A 17773-nucleotide genomic window follows, 5' to 3' on the forward strand; every position below is an offset into this window, starting at 1 on the left:
TTATTTGGGAAGTTTGGTGTGGTTTGGACAGCTGCTGTGACAAACCCAGACATCCCACCGCAATATTGGAATGGGAAGTATTTTCTGTTGTACTCCTTGTTAAACACTGCGGCAATTCAAATTCAGGGGATGACACAGAAAGGAAATTGTACCGCCTCAGATTGTGCTCGATTGTGAGCAGATTGATCAGAGAGAGATTTCCATCCCCACCTGTTTCACCAGAGGCTTGAATTAGGTGTAAGTGTTAATGCGAAACCAGGGGGACAGGACAGTCAGGACAACTACAAACATAATTTAGCGCAACCGAATGTCTCAATCAGCTTGTGACCCCTTGAACTTATCATAGGACCCCTCAGGCAATCCTGAACCCCATGTTGAGAACCACTGGGTCAAGCCCTTCCGGTTTGAATAAGAGAATCTGGCCCAGGGAATTACTGCATGATGTCACTCCACCACAGCTGCCCAGTAGTATTATGGGTGTATTCTCGCCTCCAGGCAACACATAGTTTCTCTATTGTATTTCTGTCAGTTGCTACATGAGCGAGTTACAAAGTACACCACGAAGCTCTAAAAAGACGCCCTATGGGAGATTCAGCTGGTGACCTCGCAGTTGTTTGAGAAGTATCCAATGGGGAAGAAATGCATTGTTGTAAACCTTTAAGATCATTATTATTTTTCTTTTACTTCTAGAAGTAAAGTAAAGTCGTAAGCCCTTAAATCAGCTTCTGGTGCGGCCAGCACATTGACAGATGTGATTTTAACTCCATAATTTATTCAATTTAGCAGTAATATTTTCTTTTTGCCAAAATATGGCAACCTAATTTGGTGACTTGCTCAAGGAATGAAAGGTGGAGCCCAGAAGAGATTAACTCCCAATGCTATGTGGCCTGATTTCAACTGAACTGAAGGCAAACATCTCCAACAATGGCTCCAAATGCACTTCAGTTCACTTTACTTTATCTGAAAGAACCACTTCTGAAAAACAAATATTACATTTTTTGTGGAAAACCAGGGCATCTCACAGGCTGAGAACACAATTAATATGGCTTTGACAGTTAGGAAGAACAAAATATTCAGCTTTTGTGGATTTTCCTTGAAGGCAATTTGTTTGATATCAATGTTGAGATGCAGTCATTTGCGCAGGAAGCCACACACATTGTTAGATAGCTTGATGTTGACGATGGGGTCTCTGAGGTTAAAGATGATGCAAATATAATTCAAACTGAGGCTTTTTGTTGTATAGATGTTAATGCATGGAACCACTAATGGTTCTTCATAGGCTTTCTGTTTATTGTGTTGTTAATGCGCCTCGAAAATGTCCCTCTCAAACATTAAATTACTTCAATCTTCTTTTTTGGATGCAAATACACTAAATCGTCTTTAGTCTATTGTCAATTGGCAGGGCCTCACGTTATTGTGAAAAAAGAGTGATTTCTGAAGCACCATAAACTATAAAGCTCAGGTGGCGATTCATCAAGGCCCCGCCCAGTCCTGCCCCTCATGTTATCTGTCCGTGCATATGTTTTTTGTTGCTGTGCAAGTTATCAGCACATGCAAAAATGAATTTTTCTTGAACGTCCATAAAATGCTACGACCAGCACTTGCAGCCTAGTCTGGTGTTTTTGCTGAATAGTTAGTGTCAAGTCAAATACAGTTAAATTCCAACTAATTTCAGAGGATGTTTTTGATATTACAGGCTCTTAAGCAACTCGCGGCTGATCATACACAAGTGTGCTACAAGATAAGACTGAGAGTGAAGCAGTGAGTGAAAGAGGAAATAATGGTTTGACTGTATCACTACAGAGTTTGTTGACATGGAGCAGTACAGTGCTTAATGAATAATGTATGCTTACTAAAGCACACCATTTCCTATTCATTCTTTTACGGCTGCTACACAGGGAACTGTGTGTGTGTGATCATCATTTCAGCCCGTCAATATTTTCATTGTGTTTTCGGTAACATGACGCAGCTTGAAGGCATTGGAGTATCTCCAATAAACACACAAGCACAATAGGCTTATTCAAAGCGACTGCTCGTTTTATTTGCTCGTTGTATCAAATAAATTCCGAGCAACAGTTTTAATACACAGCACGGAGAGAGTAGTCAGTTCCACTCTTTATTTTATTCATTCAAGTTTTATCCCTTCCGAGCTTCCTTTTCATCATCAGCATTCCCGGGGCTTGTAATAATTAAAAGTGTGCTGATTGCATCGCAAAGACCCACAGTGGCAAAGACACTCATTAATTCAATGTTTGAGTTATCTCTTTTTGTGTCGAGCTGAGAAGCATGTGGTGCGGCGAGCGATTTTTGGATTGATCTCTCAGAGCCCTTTTTTAACTTTTTTTCGACTAAAAGGGGAAAGTGTCTAAATGAGTGTAGTTAGATGCGGCAGCCAATCTGGGGTTAATGGAGAGGCCCTGCATGCCGATAGGCAAGTAACCGCTAACACCGTTAGTAAATGGGAGGGTTACAAGAGCTGTCCTTGGTAACTGAAATGACCAAGGTAAAGGGCAGCCTGGGTTACGCAGCCTGCTGCAGTGAAATGAAGTGGATGGACTTTGAACCAGCCTCATCTTATTGAAATCCTTCCGGTGGTTTTAAGGATGTAACTTCGGCTGCTGCTGATGGTTTCTGCCTTCGGAGGAAGAGGAATGATGTGGTTCAGCATGAAAACAAAACAGAAACACCAAGAGACGGAAGGACTTGACTGTCAACTCTACACAGTGGGATTTAGCTTCCTCAGATTCCTGACCGGCAGCAGATTGAAAATAAAGAATATGATGGAGCGCAAATTAATCTGAGCAGAGTCCGGCATTGACGTGAGAGATAGAAATCTGACGATAGGCCTAATATTAGTTTTCATCAGCCACAGCTTTAGGGATGTTGGTTTTCTGGTCAGTTGCTCATTGTTAACTTTGACGAATGTAACCTCTTCCTTGGCATCACACATTCATTTTGTAGGTAGATATTTACATCCTCTGTCATGAAAAGTGATTAATCGTGCGTTACATTTTTATAATACAGATCAAAGATGCTCCAGGTGTTGACACTCAAAGTCATTGCATCTCATAAGTGAAGAATACGTGGCCCAAACAAATGTTTACAGTGTCATCACGTAAAATGTTCTCCTTCAGAAAATATATCACCCATAGTTAGTACTAATCATTCTGAGTAGATAATAAGCCTGGTTCTCTCGGGAAGATTTGATTGACTCATCCAATATAAGAATAACACATGCCACACTACTCTGTTGCACAGGCCGCTTTCTTTTTTTTTGGTTTCATAGTAATTCACAAAACTATGCTATACTGTATGTTGCTAATTGTTGCAGCATTTGCTCATGCAATATGTTTTTCCACTGGGCAAACACGTTTTGGACAATCACACTCAGACGCTGCCAAAGCCTTTTTCTGTGCACAGCCAGGGACGATGCCAGATCCACGGCATCCACTTACAATGATGGGATATGTCTTTTTACCACTTGTGTCGGCTTTGATGCCAGAGTCAAAGCAGCAGGAGCTTTAGGGTGTTTTTAGGGATATGAGGACTTTCATTATTCTCATATTTATAGAGGATCTGGGATTATCAGGGCATATGCATTTCCCTCAACATTTTCTCTTGATAGTTCTTTACTTAGGTTTTCATTAGCTTGTGGTAATCAAGACACGGTTTTGGGGGAAATCTGTTAAAAAAAGGGCTGTACAAAAAAAAGATTTGGTAAATATTTCCTTTAATTGGATTGGTTGCTTGTTTATAAAAATCCTCATTAAATGACTTTCTCTGGAGTTTAAGGAGTTGACTTCAGATGCCTTGTTTTATTTGTTATTTGCTTACAATGATGGAGACTCTATATCAAACACATATTATTAACAAGCTCTCATATTTAACGTGTTGGAGATATATTATACTACAGCTACCCAGGGTGACGATGATGATGATAATTGAGCAACGTGTGCCTTCTTCCCTCGGCTCGCCCACCCTCCGGGGCCCCCGTCTCACGGCACCTTGTGAGATGGCGGCGTGTCGGCCAACACGGAGCTGGGATTGCAGGCCATCGACAAGCCCAGAGTGTTTTCTCTGCTGCTCCTGGAGAACCAAGACACGGAGGCAAATGAGGGTTAGAGATCACCGTAATCAGAAAAAACGGTGTGTCCCGGGGCTGAATATCACACAGTGCTTCTCTTTGTAGCCCCCGCCAGTCTGTGGGTGGCTCTTCACACAAACGTCTATTTCACTGCCGGTGAACTGCGAATTGTTTGAAACCCCCCCCCGCTTCGCTCTCTCCTCATCTGGAGCTCAAACAGAAGACAAATATACCTTATGGGATATGTATTTTTAAAACTGGGAGTCTGCATCCCCCGTGGGCTTCCTCCATGTGCTGTGTCTTTGCACAATGACTAATTTGTTATCTTACTAGCAATTACACGGGTACTTTAGAAACAGCCACACTGGATGGCCTCTATGTTTTGTTTTTTATTTGTAAAACACACCTCGTTGTTGCCTTTTCTGTGGTGTTCAAAATGCGTTTTCTCTAATGTATTTTATGCTACTATGGTAAATTAAGGACATTCCTTCACTGAATGAGGTTTTCATATATGGGCTTTACCTAGAATTACTTTAACATTTCCTTGTTTACATTTTGCAAGTGCGATCTGCAGACTGCCGTTCATCAGAGCTGGTGGGCAGCGGAGTGCGACACAAGAGAGACGCTGTCTTTTGCTGCAGAGAGGGACTCAACGTTGAGACCGGAAAGGATTTGATCATCAGATCTGTCCTCCCTGGAGAGGGGGGAAAAAAGGCTCACTCTCTGAGGACACTCCCTCGTTTGCAGTCTTTTATGACCGCCTCGGATGAGCTTGCTTAGATGTGGAGGCTTTGTTGGAAGCCTGGCGTGCTTGGGTTTAGTCCCCCAGACACGGAGCTGTTTTGTGTTTGATTTCAGAGAAATGTTGATTGGGTCGCGCAGTATTGTAAAACAAACTCGACACGTGGACCCTGCTGCGACGTCCGTCCGTCCGTCTTTGGCTGAATCACGACAGGAAATGAGTAAAAGGCTCTGCTCTGCAGCCGCTTAGTTGGCGAGAGAGAAGCCTTCATCTAAAAACACAAATTAGTGACGACTAGTTTGACACTTTTTTCATTACATTTGTGCGCTGCTTCTAACGTGTGGCTACGCCGGAGAGCGACGTGATCCTTCTATGGCTGTGCGTTTTTTGTCCTCAAAGCAGACAGAACCCCAGCAGCTCTGGCTCTGGTCTGCATGGTTGTTTGCTTTGGTCCGCCAGCACAAGCTGTCATTTCACACAAGCTCCTCAAGAATATGAGAAGGTGAAGCAGAGGGTTGTTTTTACTGTGTCCCCACCCAGGTTGATGCTATCATGTCGGTGTGGAGTCTGATAGAAAACCAACATGCTCCAGGGCACACATTTCACCCCGCATTCCTGTGACTGTAATTGGTTATTTTGAAAAATATGCAAGGGAGGGCAGGGGGGTTGGGTTTGAGCTGAGTGGAGGGGAAACTGGGGGATAGAGGGGGAGAATGTTGGGGGTGGGTGTGATTTTTACAACAAGCACAACTGGGGAAGATGAAACACAGGGAGCTGTGGCTGCTGGAGCTGAATTACCAACACACCTCCCCCCCCCCCTCTACGATGAAGAGGAATTTTTAACACATCTTTCATTTGCATGCGTTCAATTAGGTTTTCTTCAGATCCTGAGGCTGCTCCTGGGATCTGCTCTCTTAAAGCCCACAGTGGCTGCCAGACTTGAGATGAGGGAGCTAGTCTGTCTTTATAAACCATCTGTTTGGGTGTCATTTTTGGGAGGAGTGATGGAGTGGTTTTTTTTTTTATGTGCTAAGTTCATGTAATAAATAATGACTTGATTCTCTATTTTGTATTGTTGTATATCAACTAGGTTGATTATATTAATTAAGGCCTAAACTAATGAAAAAGTACAGTGGAAGGACAGTTTTATACAGTTGTGATTATCTTATACATTTTTATATTTTTTGATCTTTTATCATCCATGTTGTTTTGAAACAATATAATTCGTAGTCAACAATGAGTAAATAAATGCACCATCACAAGTCCAGTGTGTGCAAAGAGGGTCAGAGTAATCACACATGTGTTGTGTACCACGAAAGATTCATAGTCAGCGAATTATCTTTTGCACGTTATTGATGGAATGTGTTGATCAAATCATCATCAAAAGTGGATTGCGATTACACTCGTAGTCATTCGTATTGACAAGTTGTTCAACAATGTGGAGATGTGAATAACTGTGGAAACTGGTAGAAAACAAAGCAGGTTACAAAACAAAAAAGTGCAGCTTTAACGATGAATCCCAACCCAGTCTCCAAAAAAAGCGTGAAATGGCTACGTTGGTCCACCGTGATAAACGTAGTCATGTTACGTTTTCCCCCAAAATAACGTTACTATGTTACGTTTCTTTTGGCCCATTCATTTACATTGCTTTGCAAATAGGTCACGTGACTATCAAGTTTCCCGGTAGCGAAAAGAAAAACATGGCGGACGGTCAGCATAATCTCCGTGAAAAACACAATATTTTAAGAAAGCATCAGCATTTGTATGCATTTCGATGGCATTTCTAGCGAGAAGTATGCGTTATTCTTTCATAATCTTCTATCAGAGACTGTAGAAGACCTTCCGTTTATTCGTTTCTGCGAAGATTTGAGTGTCCCTTTGGCAAAGCGTGGCTACGCAACGCCTTTAACGGCGCATTATTAAAAAAACACTTCCAGTGGGGGCGTAAAGAGGCGTTCAGCCTTAAAGCCACTAATCGCCAAACAAAACAAACTCAAAGCACTCGAATCACATTATGACTTTTTAAACATAAATTCCGTTATTTTTATGAGTTTTCAATGAAAGAATGCATCATTTCCGGGGGTAGGCATGCCCGGGACATCCCGAATTATGGGCAATTTTGATTTGTCCAGCTTTTTGACAGCTCCAGTCCCGACTTCCAATCACAGCCTCCTAAATCAATGACGCGCCTAAAACTCTCGGTTCGAACATTACGTCTTGTTTACATGGGAAAGGGGGGCGGGGCTTCGCCCTCAGAGCGGAGCGTCATTTCTCGCTCCATACGTCTCCTCTTTTTACTGGCCAGGAAAACGGGCGATCTATCCCACGTGGGTCTGGCTCCATTCCATTGGCTCTGACGAATCCATAGAGAGGCGGGACTTATCATTTTCCCGGCAAACGGAGAGATTTGAGCTGCATTGCTTCCACTGTGCGTGAAGTGGCCGTGAGGCCTCCACTAAAGTCTCTCTCTATTTGTTCTGCTTTACTCAATAAAAGTAAAACCTTTACAGATATACTGTCCACACACTAGGCTAACATAATGGAGACTTCCAGGCTTCGTCCTTTATGTTTTATGGGGATAAAGCCCCTGTAAGTAGTTTTTTCCCAAGCAAATCTGAGTTTCTTCTTTTTTTGTGTGTCCCATACAAATATCAAAATATATATACTGATTTTCACATCCAAACACACTCACTTATGTTCCCTTTTATCATGACAACAAGAAATTTCAAGATATACCTTTTGCTTTCATAAATATGACAGTTTTAGTGTGTAAATGCCCAGCAGTGTACGGTCCGGGGGCCCCTATCGGGCCACTTGTTAGATGGTTCGATTAGTCTATCACTACTATACTTTGATCTGACGACTAATTTGCACATCATGCTCGTACCGGCATGGCTTCGCCCTTCCCAGGCATAGTTCATCATCTTCCGGGGTCCTATAGCCAGTGTTGGGAAAGTTTACTTTCTACATTAACTAGTTCAAAGTTTAGTTTACAAATTTTAAAAAGGAACTAGTTCAGTTCATAATTCAAAATATTTGAACTAAGTTCACGGTTCCAAAAAATGAACTAGTTCAGTTCTTTTTTTCCATACGTTGCTGCGAGCTATTTTTTTTTTAAATTATTGCCACAGCCCAGAACCACAGACAGCAATTATTTTATCAGTTTTAACACTGAAGCGATGCATCAGATTTAATCTTCTTATCCAATTTGAATCCTTATCCAACCAGGGTTTACATTAGCATTGAGGGGACAGCATTTCCCTAATGATTCTTTGATGCTATGTTGCTGTCTATTCACTCCACACTAGCAGCAGTTGCAGAGTTTACCCCTACACTACATTCTCAAACACATGCTGCTTAAATGGTCTTTTTTAAATAAGGAATTATTAAAAGAAAAACAGGACAGTAATCATTAAGGTGCAAATGTTTGCAAAGAAAGGTCAGATTCCTCCCATCCTCACCGACCTTGTCAGTAACTTCATAAACTCTTTAAAATTATTATACGCCGCCTCTTTGCTACACTTATTAATGCGCGTTTATGGTGTGTTTTCTATAGAAATCTGGTACCCCATTGAACGATGTTAAGCTGAACGAACGCGCCGTTCATAGACACCAGAATGAACGAGAACAGTGACGTTCATCGGGCATTAATACAGTACGTTGAGTTCACGTTCGCCCAAAATATCAACAAGTTTATGAACGCGTTCAGGCACAACACTGTCCCAAAAGGGCCGGGATCGCACCTCACCCAGCATGCCTCGGCCTTCACTTTTTTCACTACAGAGTTTTGTTGCACCCTGTGACTCCGGCGTTAGACTCCTTCGACTGAGTTTTAAGATGGGTTGGATGGGTTACTGACTAAAATTTATGCCCCCACCCCCTAACTGCCTCAGGGAAACTTGTAAATATAATAAGTCAAATAAGTCAAACAAGCAAGTTGTATCTGGTTTAACCCTTTTATTCCTGTAGGCGTTTTTTAGGTCTCATGCTGGAAATTGCATTTACACACTAAAACTAGGATAACGCATGTCTGATGATAGTGACAGTGAGTCTGTCGATCAAGATGAGGATGGAGACATAGTAGAGGTTGAAAATCCTCCTTGTTGAACACCCCACAATACATTCTGTGCTCCCTCTGGCATAACATTTCTAATGATATCATGTCCCCCCCTTCAGTATTTTAAGACATTCTTCAGGTTATTGTAGGCCAGTTGAATGTGTATGCCATAAAATTTGACACAAACAAGCCCTTTAAGTTTACATGTTTTGTATGTGGATTTTGTACATACAGTGTTGGTCATTTCATTTCTTTGTTTAATATTTTTGAATTTATGTTTGAATCCATTTGTGGTTAATGTGCTCAAAATGCACTACTTTCTTAATGATTACATTGCTTGTTTGACTTATTATATTTACAAGTTACCCTGAGGCAACAGACCTAAATCAAGTTAGGGGGTGGGGGCATATATTTTAGTCGGTAACCCATCAAACCCATCTAACAAGTGGCCCGATAGGGGCCCCCGGACCGTACACTGCTGGGCATTTACACACTAAAACTGTCATATTTATGAAAGCAAAAGGTATATCTTGAAATTTCTTGTTGTCATGATAAAAGGGAACATAAGTGAGTGTGTTTGGATGTGAAAATCAGTATATATATTTTGATATTTGTATGGGACACACAAAAAAAGAAGAAACTCAGATTTGCTTGGGAAAAAACTACTTACAGGGGCTTTATCCCCATAAAACATAAAGGACGAAGCCTGGAAGTCTCCATTATGTTAGCCTAGTGTGTGGACAGTATATCTGTAAAGGTTTTACTTTTATTGAGTAAAGCAGAACAAATAGAGAGAGACTTTAGTGGAGGCCTCACGGCCACTTCACGCACAGTGGAAGCAATGCAGCTCAAATCTCTCCGTTTGCCGGGAAAATGATAAGTCCCGCCTCTCTATGGATTCGTCAGAGCCAATGGAATGGAGCCAGACCCACGTGGGATAGATCGCCCGTTTTCCTGGCCAGTAAAAAGAGGAGACGTGTGGAGCGAGAAATGACGCTCCGCTCTGAGGGCGAAGCCCCGCCCCCCTTTCCCATGTAAACAAGACGTAATGTTCGAACCGAGAGTTTTAGGCGCGTCATTGATTTAGGAGGCTGTGATTGGAAGTCGGGACTGGAGCTGTCAAAAAGCTGGACAAATCAAAATTGCCCATAATTCGGGATGTCCCGGGCATGCCTACCCCCGGAAATGATGCATTCTTTCATTGAAAACTCATAAAAATAACGGAATTTATGTTTAAAAAGTCATAATGTGATTCGAGTGCTTTGAGTTTGTTTTGTTTGGCGATTAGTGGCTTTAAGGCTGAACGCCTCTTTACGCCCCCACTGGAAGTGTTTTTTTAATAATGCGCCGTTAAAGGCGTTGCGTAGCCACGCTTTGCCAAAGGGACACTCAAATCTTCGCAGAAACGAATAAACGGAAGGTCTTCTACAGTCTCTGATAGAAGATTATGAAAGAATAACGCATACTTCTCGCTAGAAATGCCATCGAAATGCATACAAATGCTGATGCTTTCTTAAAATATTGTGTTTTTCACGGAGATTATGCTGACCGTCCGCCATGTTTTTCTTTTCGCTACCGGGAAACTTGATAGTCACGTGACCTATTTGCAAAGCAATGTAAATGAATGGGCCAAAAGAAACGTAACATAGTAACGTTATTTTGGGGGAAAACGTAACATGACTACGTTTATCACGGTGGACCAACGTAGCCATTTCACGCTTTTTTTGGAGACTGGGTTGTGAATCCACATCCTTTCTTTCAGCTCTTTTTTAAAATCTTGCTAAACTCACAGACCTGGAAGCCTCCAGGAGGGATCCAGTGCATGTGTGTGTTTCTGATTTAAAATGTGTTGCTCAACAGTTCATTGTGTGGGCCCTCCCCACAAAACTATGTTCAAAAAATTCCGTCTTGCTGAGACGTCTGCGGCTGGTGATCTGATGAAAAAACTAAATATTTCTGGTCGTCATAAGAGAAAGCTACTAGCAGCTGGTGTCTACCGCTGGGTTGTTTCACAATTAACCAGATGTATTACATCTGAAAATTATTGTTATATTTTATTTCCAGTGTAGGGCTTTTGGTATTGTAATGATGACTAGAGAAATGCATCTTAAAAACCATATTTTTGGGCTGTAGGATCGGCAATGTATCATTGAAAGTCCATGTCAATGTGTATCATTAAAATCTACTTTGCTACAGGTGTGTACATGTATTAAATAATGTGTTGAAATTGTGATTTTTGCTGCAGTAGCTGGGATGATTAGCTGGAGTACACTGCCTCTGACCTTTTGGATGAGCACCAGATTTCAAATGATTTTCTGTCACCACTCTCCGGTGTATGATGGCCTGAGAAGATGAGCTTCTCCTCTTTTCAAAAGCAATGAAATTCAAAACGCCTATTTCTAGTCTGCGTCCGGGGACGGAGATAAGCCCTTTTCTTGCAGATTTGCAAAGGCAAACTTTAGAACTTCCTACTAGTGCTAAACTCTTGATTTTAGAGGTTAAACCTGTTTGGGTTAATATTGTATCAAATGTAGTGTGCAAGTTCAGGCCACAGATTAATAATGGTGATTGCTCTGATTACAAGCAGCGATAGAACTCAATAAGTGCATAATGGGATGGCTGATTTTGAAAGGGCAGCAAACGGCCACGCCTGCAGCACTGCAGTTTGCAATAGTTTATGCCTCGTCACCAAAGTGCATCTAATTAAAGTTAATTAGAGCCAGCCGCATTAACTATTATAATTAGTTTTTTAATTTTTTCCTCAATTGATTCCCTCTAATGTGTCTGGGATTGAATTACCGTACAGTGAGTTGTCATCTACTCGCTCAACCATCGGCATCAGTGACCACTGAAGGTTACTGAATGATATTAACCTTTTATATTTTTAAACATGAGATTTTGTTAATCCATGGTGACATTTCAATGAGCAGGGTTCCCTCTTTTTTTTAAAATGGTATTGTCATAAGTGGTTGTCAGAGAATCTGGAGTGAATTCTAGCAGCCTGTTTCTGAACCACATCAGCTGGCAGTGGCTGTTTTTGTGGCTTTATTCTCTCTCCCCTCCCCTCCAACCCCTCAGCTTTCAGATGTTCCTGTCTCCACTTCTTGTTTACAATGACTCCTACTGAGCTGCTCTCTCCACTTTGTATCTTTTCTTTGAGTTTCTTCCTGTGAAATATCACACATTCTATTGTGAATAAAGGAATGCGGAGAAAACCCAATATATAAGAATATCTTTCTCTTTGACATTATGAGGTCATTGGTAAATGCCTGGAAGGATTTTACTCACTTCTAATATTTAAGTTCGTCGGCCACAAAAAAGGAGACTTGGTACGGTTTAATGCAGAATAACGTAATGCTGCAATCAGACGGCAGGAGTCAATCATGCCGTTGCCATTTAGAATATTTATGAGCTTTGGCTCCAAGTTGCAGTGTGATTTTATAAATGACACCAATACCAATATCTTTTCAGCGTCATATGGTATGATTTGAGCATCTGGGACTCTGTGTAATGTGCTAATAAATGATACATTAAAAGCAACACGGCGCTCAAATAATCTGTAACTGATAAGACTGCATCACACGATGTTAAGATGTCTAGACGGACATTTGGTTCCCATTTGTTTATCATAGTAAAGTGCTGCTCGTAACTCTGCAAATGAGATATAGCCTGTTAATGTTGAGTCTGTTAATGTTTTTACAAGGCCATGTTGTAATGAAACATATTCGCAGTCTAGAAGCTAAATTCCCGTTTGACCCCGTTTTTAAAACGTCGACTTGAACCAAAGAGCCAATTTGAGTTGTTACTAGTAATCTGACAAATCCGGTCAGGATTCTTGGGGATTCTGGGGGATCTTGGACCCCTACATGGGTTGCTGGGCCTGCCACTTGTCTGATCACTCATGACCCGATTAGAAATGAGTCCTCCTTTTGTTACTGCGCGGTACTGTCTGTTCTGGGGGAACAAAAAGGCTCATTGTCTTCCATGGCCGCGTTGCTGGGATAAAAGTAATCTGTAGCTGTGGAGTTGCTCCAGGATTGCCGTAATCCAGATTCGGTATTAATGACAGTCTAATCCGCACATTTTTACCCTGTGGAGAAGCTGGTGTTGCATCTCCGTTGTTTGGTGCTTGTGTAACGTAACGGATTATAAAACCGAATGGGGCCTCCTCTCAGTTTATGTCACCAGGGATGAAATATTGTGTTCAGATTTTGTCTGCTGTGTACGCCGAGATGCTGCGCTAGTCTGATACCAGAAACCAAACAATGCAGCTTTGTCATGTTGCTGAATTTTTTTTTTTTTGCATATTTGTTTTCCTTCTGAGATATCGACGCGACTAAGGGACATTAATTGCACGCCTGTGTTCGGCGCCCTATAGGACCACGGGGTGTGTTTGCTCGCCCGTGCACGACATGCAGCGAGGACAATGACTTGGATGACAGAATGGTGAACCTCCACAGCACCCACTCAGAAGGGTCTGAAGTGACGCAGTGGTGGACGAGTAGATGTAAGTTAAATCCATCACACAGCTGGTAGCTTGGCACAATGATTTGGCAACACCGTCAACTGTCAAAACGCTTTGACAGTTATTGTTATTAAGAGTAAGATCTTCTACACTTAACCACAAAAAATAAACAAATGGGTAATTACTAAGGCTCCTCTTTTGAAAATACCCTGTTTTTGTCCGCCAATCTATTAGAAGAATACTTCCCCCTTGAAAAGATAATTTCTACATTTATTGCTTACTTCCTGCAACTTTGAATTTGCAAAATCCAAATAATCAAAAGCGAGAGTTTGTAAAGTGACGTTTGATGTTGTTTTGCTCTTGTTAAACGTGGCCTCTATTTACCTCTTCGTGGATTTTCTCCCCTTTTTGATTCTCAGCTCCTGGAAGAGGTATGCAAGAAACATGGTGTTTTCCTCAAGAATTGAATATAACACCATGCTACCAGTTCACCGATTGCTTAGTGATGCCAACTGTGCTGTTAGATTTAAACAAAGGCATTAATATACTTCAAACAAGCAGCATCTGAAACTCTGACTTTGTAACCTTTTTTCTTTCTTTGCGCAACTGCTTCTAATTTTTATGTGGGTACACTTTGCACTTTTATTACAGTGTTCTGCCAGACAGCCCCCTTATCTTATTTTCCTATCTACACCAAAGCCGTCTGGTCGACAGGCAATTCAGCTTGTGTTTGGCTGTGAAAAGTTGGAACTTACTTTTTTTTACAAACTGCGAAAACATAGAGATAAAGATTTATCTCTAGATGAACTGGTGGGAGCTTAAGTCATGTTTTTGTGGTTATTTAAAAGATAAAGGGTTACAGAATATCCCTGGAACGGAGCACATTGATATTAACAGAAACTCCTGTGTGATTTACTGACGAGGGTAAGAAGGGGATTGCGGTTACGGATCGATGGAGACAACTGAATTCCAATGTTTATATCATCATGATGAAGTGTGATGTGGTAAAAGGTAATTAAATTACACTGTGGTTAACCCAATATACAGTTGTAGGGGTGGGTCGGTAGGGCTCCGGACACAGACACACGATGACAGGGTGGTCGGTTTAAATATATTTATTTTACTTCCGCTCGCAGGAACGCCGCTCGCTCGGTCGGTCTTCCCCCCCCTCGCTCGCCCCTGCCTCACTGCTATAAAGGGGAGAGCACACACACACATGTCATTATCCCCAGGTGATTGTTATTATTTTCACCTGGCACTGTTCCCCGAGCCACTCCCCCTCTCTCCCACCTGCAGCCGGGCTGAAACCACACCCGCCACCACAACAGTATTTGACATTTCTGGGCATATTTATTCCAACAAAAGACCGAATTTCATTTCCTTCACCGAAGAAACTATTCTTACATGACGATTGAGGTCTTGCAGCCCTCTCAATAATCTATTTGCCGGATACTGCGGAGACAGAGGCACCCATTTAACGACACTGTATAAATCTTGCATTATCCAGACATATAAATCAATGGCCTGGAAGTAAATCTCACTTGTCAATGTTTTCTGGAATGCATCAGTTTCATGGGCAGAATTTATCACCTCAGTATCACAGCAAAGCCTTTTAAAAATCTAACATTATCGTGAATCAGCAGTCTTGGGTTGTTTGCGAATAAAATGAATGGCGTCAAAGCTTGAGTAGGACTTGTCATCCATCAGGCTGTCGGCTGACTGGCACGACCGCCGTATAGATGATGTGCTGAATGGCCAATTTCCTGTTACCTGCAATAGACAGAGCTGGGATTCTACTGCAGGCTCACCAAAATTGTGATTTAGTTCTGGCTCGCTGTAGATGCTTGGAAAAAGGTACAGGAAACACACTAGTGCAGATGCATCTGTGATATAGGCCCCGGGATCCTTTTTGACCCGAGAAGAATTCCAGTTTTTCACATTGTTGATGTATTGATCCAAACTCAATTCTCTCAGGCCTGTTTTTGAAACCCATTTCATGTCTGTGGTGTTGTGTTCAAATAATGAAGAAACATCAGACGGACGGGAGACATCTTGGAGTGAACAGTTATAATCAAAAGTATTTAATAAATGAAAGGGTGTTGTGCTAAAAAGGACATCTCAGCTAAGGAGCCGCTGGTCTCCGCAACCAACAGGCCACAGGGCAGTCTCACGACCATCCCTAGACCATGTCTGTTGTTTACAACCAGCGAACTCGAGAACAATGGCTGCTTACAAGTATTTATACCGATCAGTAAAGGTGTGAAAGTATGTGACCACACCCCTTGGGAGTGGTCTCCTGGTGAGTTCAATGTAGCTTGGCTTTTGAAGGCCTCTCAGTCTATCAGTTGTGGCGTTATCAAGTATTACATGCATTACATGCATTTCGGTAGATCACATTACATTGAATACAATCATAACTGTACATTGGTATTATTCTATTGATTACAGTTTCAAAATTACAGTGGTTTTATGACATTCCCATTACTTTATCAAATACATATCCCCAGAATCATGGTTGTGTTTTGTTGTACACTAAATGCATTTTATTTACAGTTAATTTATAGTCAATTCATTTTTTAATATCCTACAGTGGCAAGAGATGTAATCCGACTGTAACGTTTTGTTTTTAGAAATACTGAAATTTTGGCCGGTGATCAGCCCAGCATATATGTTCCTTTTGACCTCTGAGCTGCAGCCAGGGGCACTCAGCGTGTTTCATGTGTCAGCAGAACATTTACACAGTATTTACATGACTACTTCCTAGAAGGAGGGTCCGGTGGGGAGTACGAGTTCCCTTCCGTCTGATGACATTACTGCTTTTACCCGAGCGCGAGGCCCGTGCTGTAGATCAGCTGAAGTGATGCTTTTTGAAGAAAAAGATACAAAGAGGATTTGAGAACCTTATTCCAGCCGTGTTTGGTTACTGCTCCTGAGTGCTGTGGATGTTGCCCTGTAAATTATTCACATCCTGTTGATTTAAGTTTACGGGGCGTTCTTCCTATGAGCTCCGGCTTCCTGTCGCAGGCGTTCTATCTGGAGGACATCATGGGGATGTCCAGCTGTAGGAGTGAGGTCACAATTTACTCACGATACGACAACTTTAAGTAAATTCAATACATTTTCTGCGAAATACATTTAATGTTATCAATCATGTTGAGGTTTCCATCCATAGAGCAAGTTTTTTAAATCTTCAACACCAAAGAACTAAGAAATATTTAATCTAAAAGTTTAGCTTACGTGTAATGGCTTCTGATTTTTTTTAGCTGCTCAGCCATTGGTCACATATGCTCAGGTTTTTTTCAATATTTATTACAGAATGAGTCATTTTAGCTTTTTTAATGGCTCATGAGTGTAAGAAACACACAAAATAAATGTTCTAGGTCACAGCTCACAAATATCCACTTTCAGTGTTCCATTCCCTTCTCTAATCTGGCTTAATATGTCACACAACTGAGCCGACGTTGAGCATATGGGGACATCTGTGCATTAATGGAACCAGAGTTTTCACACTGGACAGGAAGAAGAACTCTCAAACTCTTTCCCTCCCTAAATAGTTTTTTTTTATATAGAGGGTTGAGTCTGTCCCTTTGCTTTATCTCTTCTCTCTCTTTTTCTAGTTCTCACAGTACAGCTAATTTTATAGCCATCATGTTTGGCTGTAAACCACATTTCGAAACACAGGATATGATCCAAACTGTGTCTCTTCCTGCTTGTGGAGAGCACGCCTTCTGAGTCTGATTCATACAATCACAAAGATGAGAAACAGTTCCTCTGAGCAGTGGCCAAAGATGTTAGATTTCTAAAGAGGAGGCCAATTGGGTTTGGATGCCATCAACAAAAGAGTATCTTAACTAGCCCAGCTTCAAACAACTTTTAGGTACACATGTATCATCTTAATAGTCAGCGTGACCTTCCAGTCATATGATCTCAAGCGGAGAAATAAACAAATGAAAAAGGGGACCTTGTTTCATATTGTTTCACAGCAAGATTTCTGTTTGATTTCTCGCTCCATTTTTTAAAAACTTTTGCCAGATCTGTCAGAGAAGCGGAGGCGTTCATGGCTCTATCGCTGATGTGCGAAAAATCTCTGTTCTCAGACACGGTTTTTGCAGACAGACAAGACAAGTAGCCTTGGGCTGTAGCCAGATATACAGACAGAGGTTGAGAAATCCACGAGGCGTCCAACCCCCCCTCTCTTTGTGTGGCTGCGCATGTATCTTACATGCCCATTAATGTCAGTCTGTGTGTGTTTGTGTGTGTGTACTACAGAAGGAGCTGTAGATGGATCTGCCCCCTCTGTTGTGTAATACCACCATTTTTCTGTAATGAATATTCACATGATTGGGTTCAAGTGTTGCAGGGAATCTTTAGTTGGGGACTTGTTTGACCCCAACCCCATTCTGTCTGAGCTTCCCGGGAGGAGAG

The 17773-nt window shown here is 41.7% G+C and overlaps 1 protein-coding gene across 4 annotated transcripts in view; it reads left to right on the forward strand.

Annotated features, from left to right (window-relative positions):
* Positions 1-17773, forward strand: part of ptprea (protein tyrosine phosphatase receptor type Ea) — a 47457-nt gene that overhangs the window by 3548 nt on the left and 26136 nt on the right. The window contains exon 2 of one of the 4 annotated variants that reach the window (XM_037463678.2): positions 13262-13390. The exons of the other annotated variants lie outside the window; for them this stretch is intronic. The gene's annotated coding sequence lies outside the window, so the exon portion shown is untranslated. The remainder of the gene's footprint in view (positions 1-13261; positions 13391-17773) is intronic. 4 annotated transcript variants of the gene reach the window in all.

This window comes from Pungitius pungitius, chromosome 21, assembly GCF_949316345.1.
Source record: "Pungitius pungitius chromosome 21, fPunPun2.1, whole genome shotgun sequence".
Taxonomy (NCBI): Eukaryota; Metazoa; Chordata; class Actinopteri; order Perciformes; family Gasterosteidae; genus Pungitius; species Pungitius pungitius.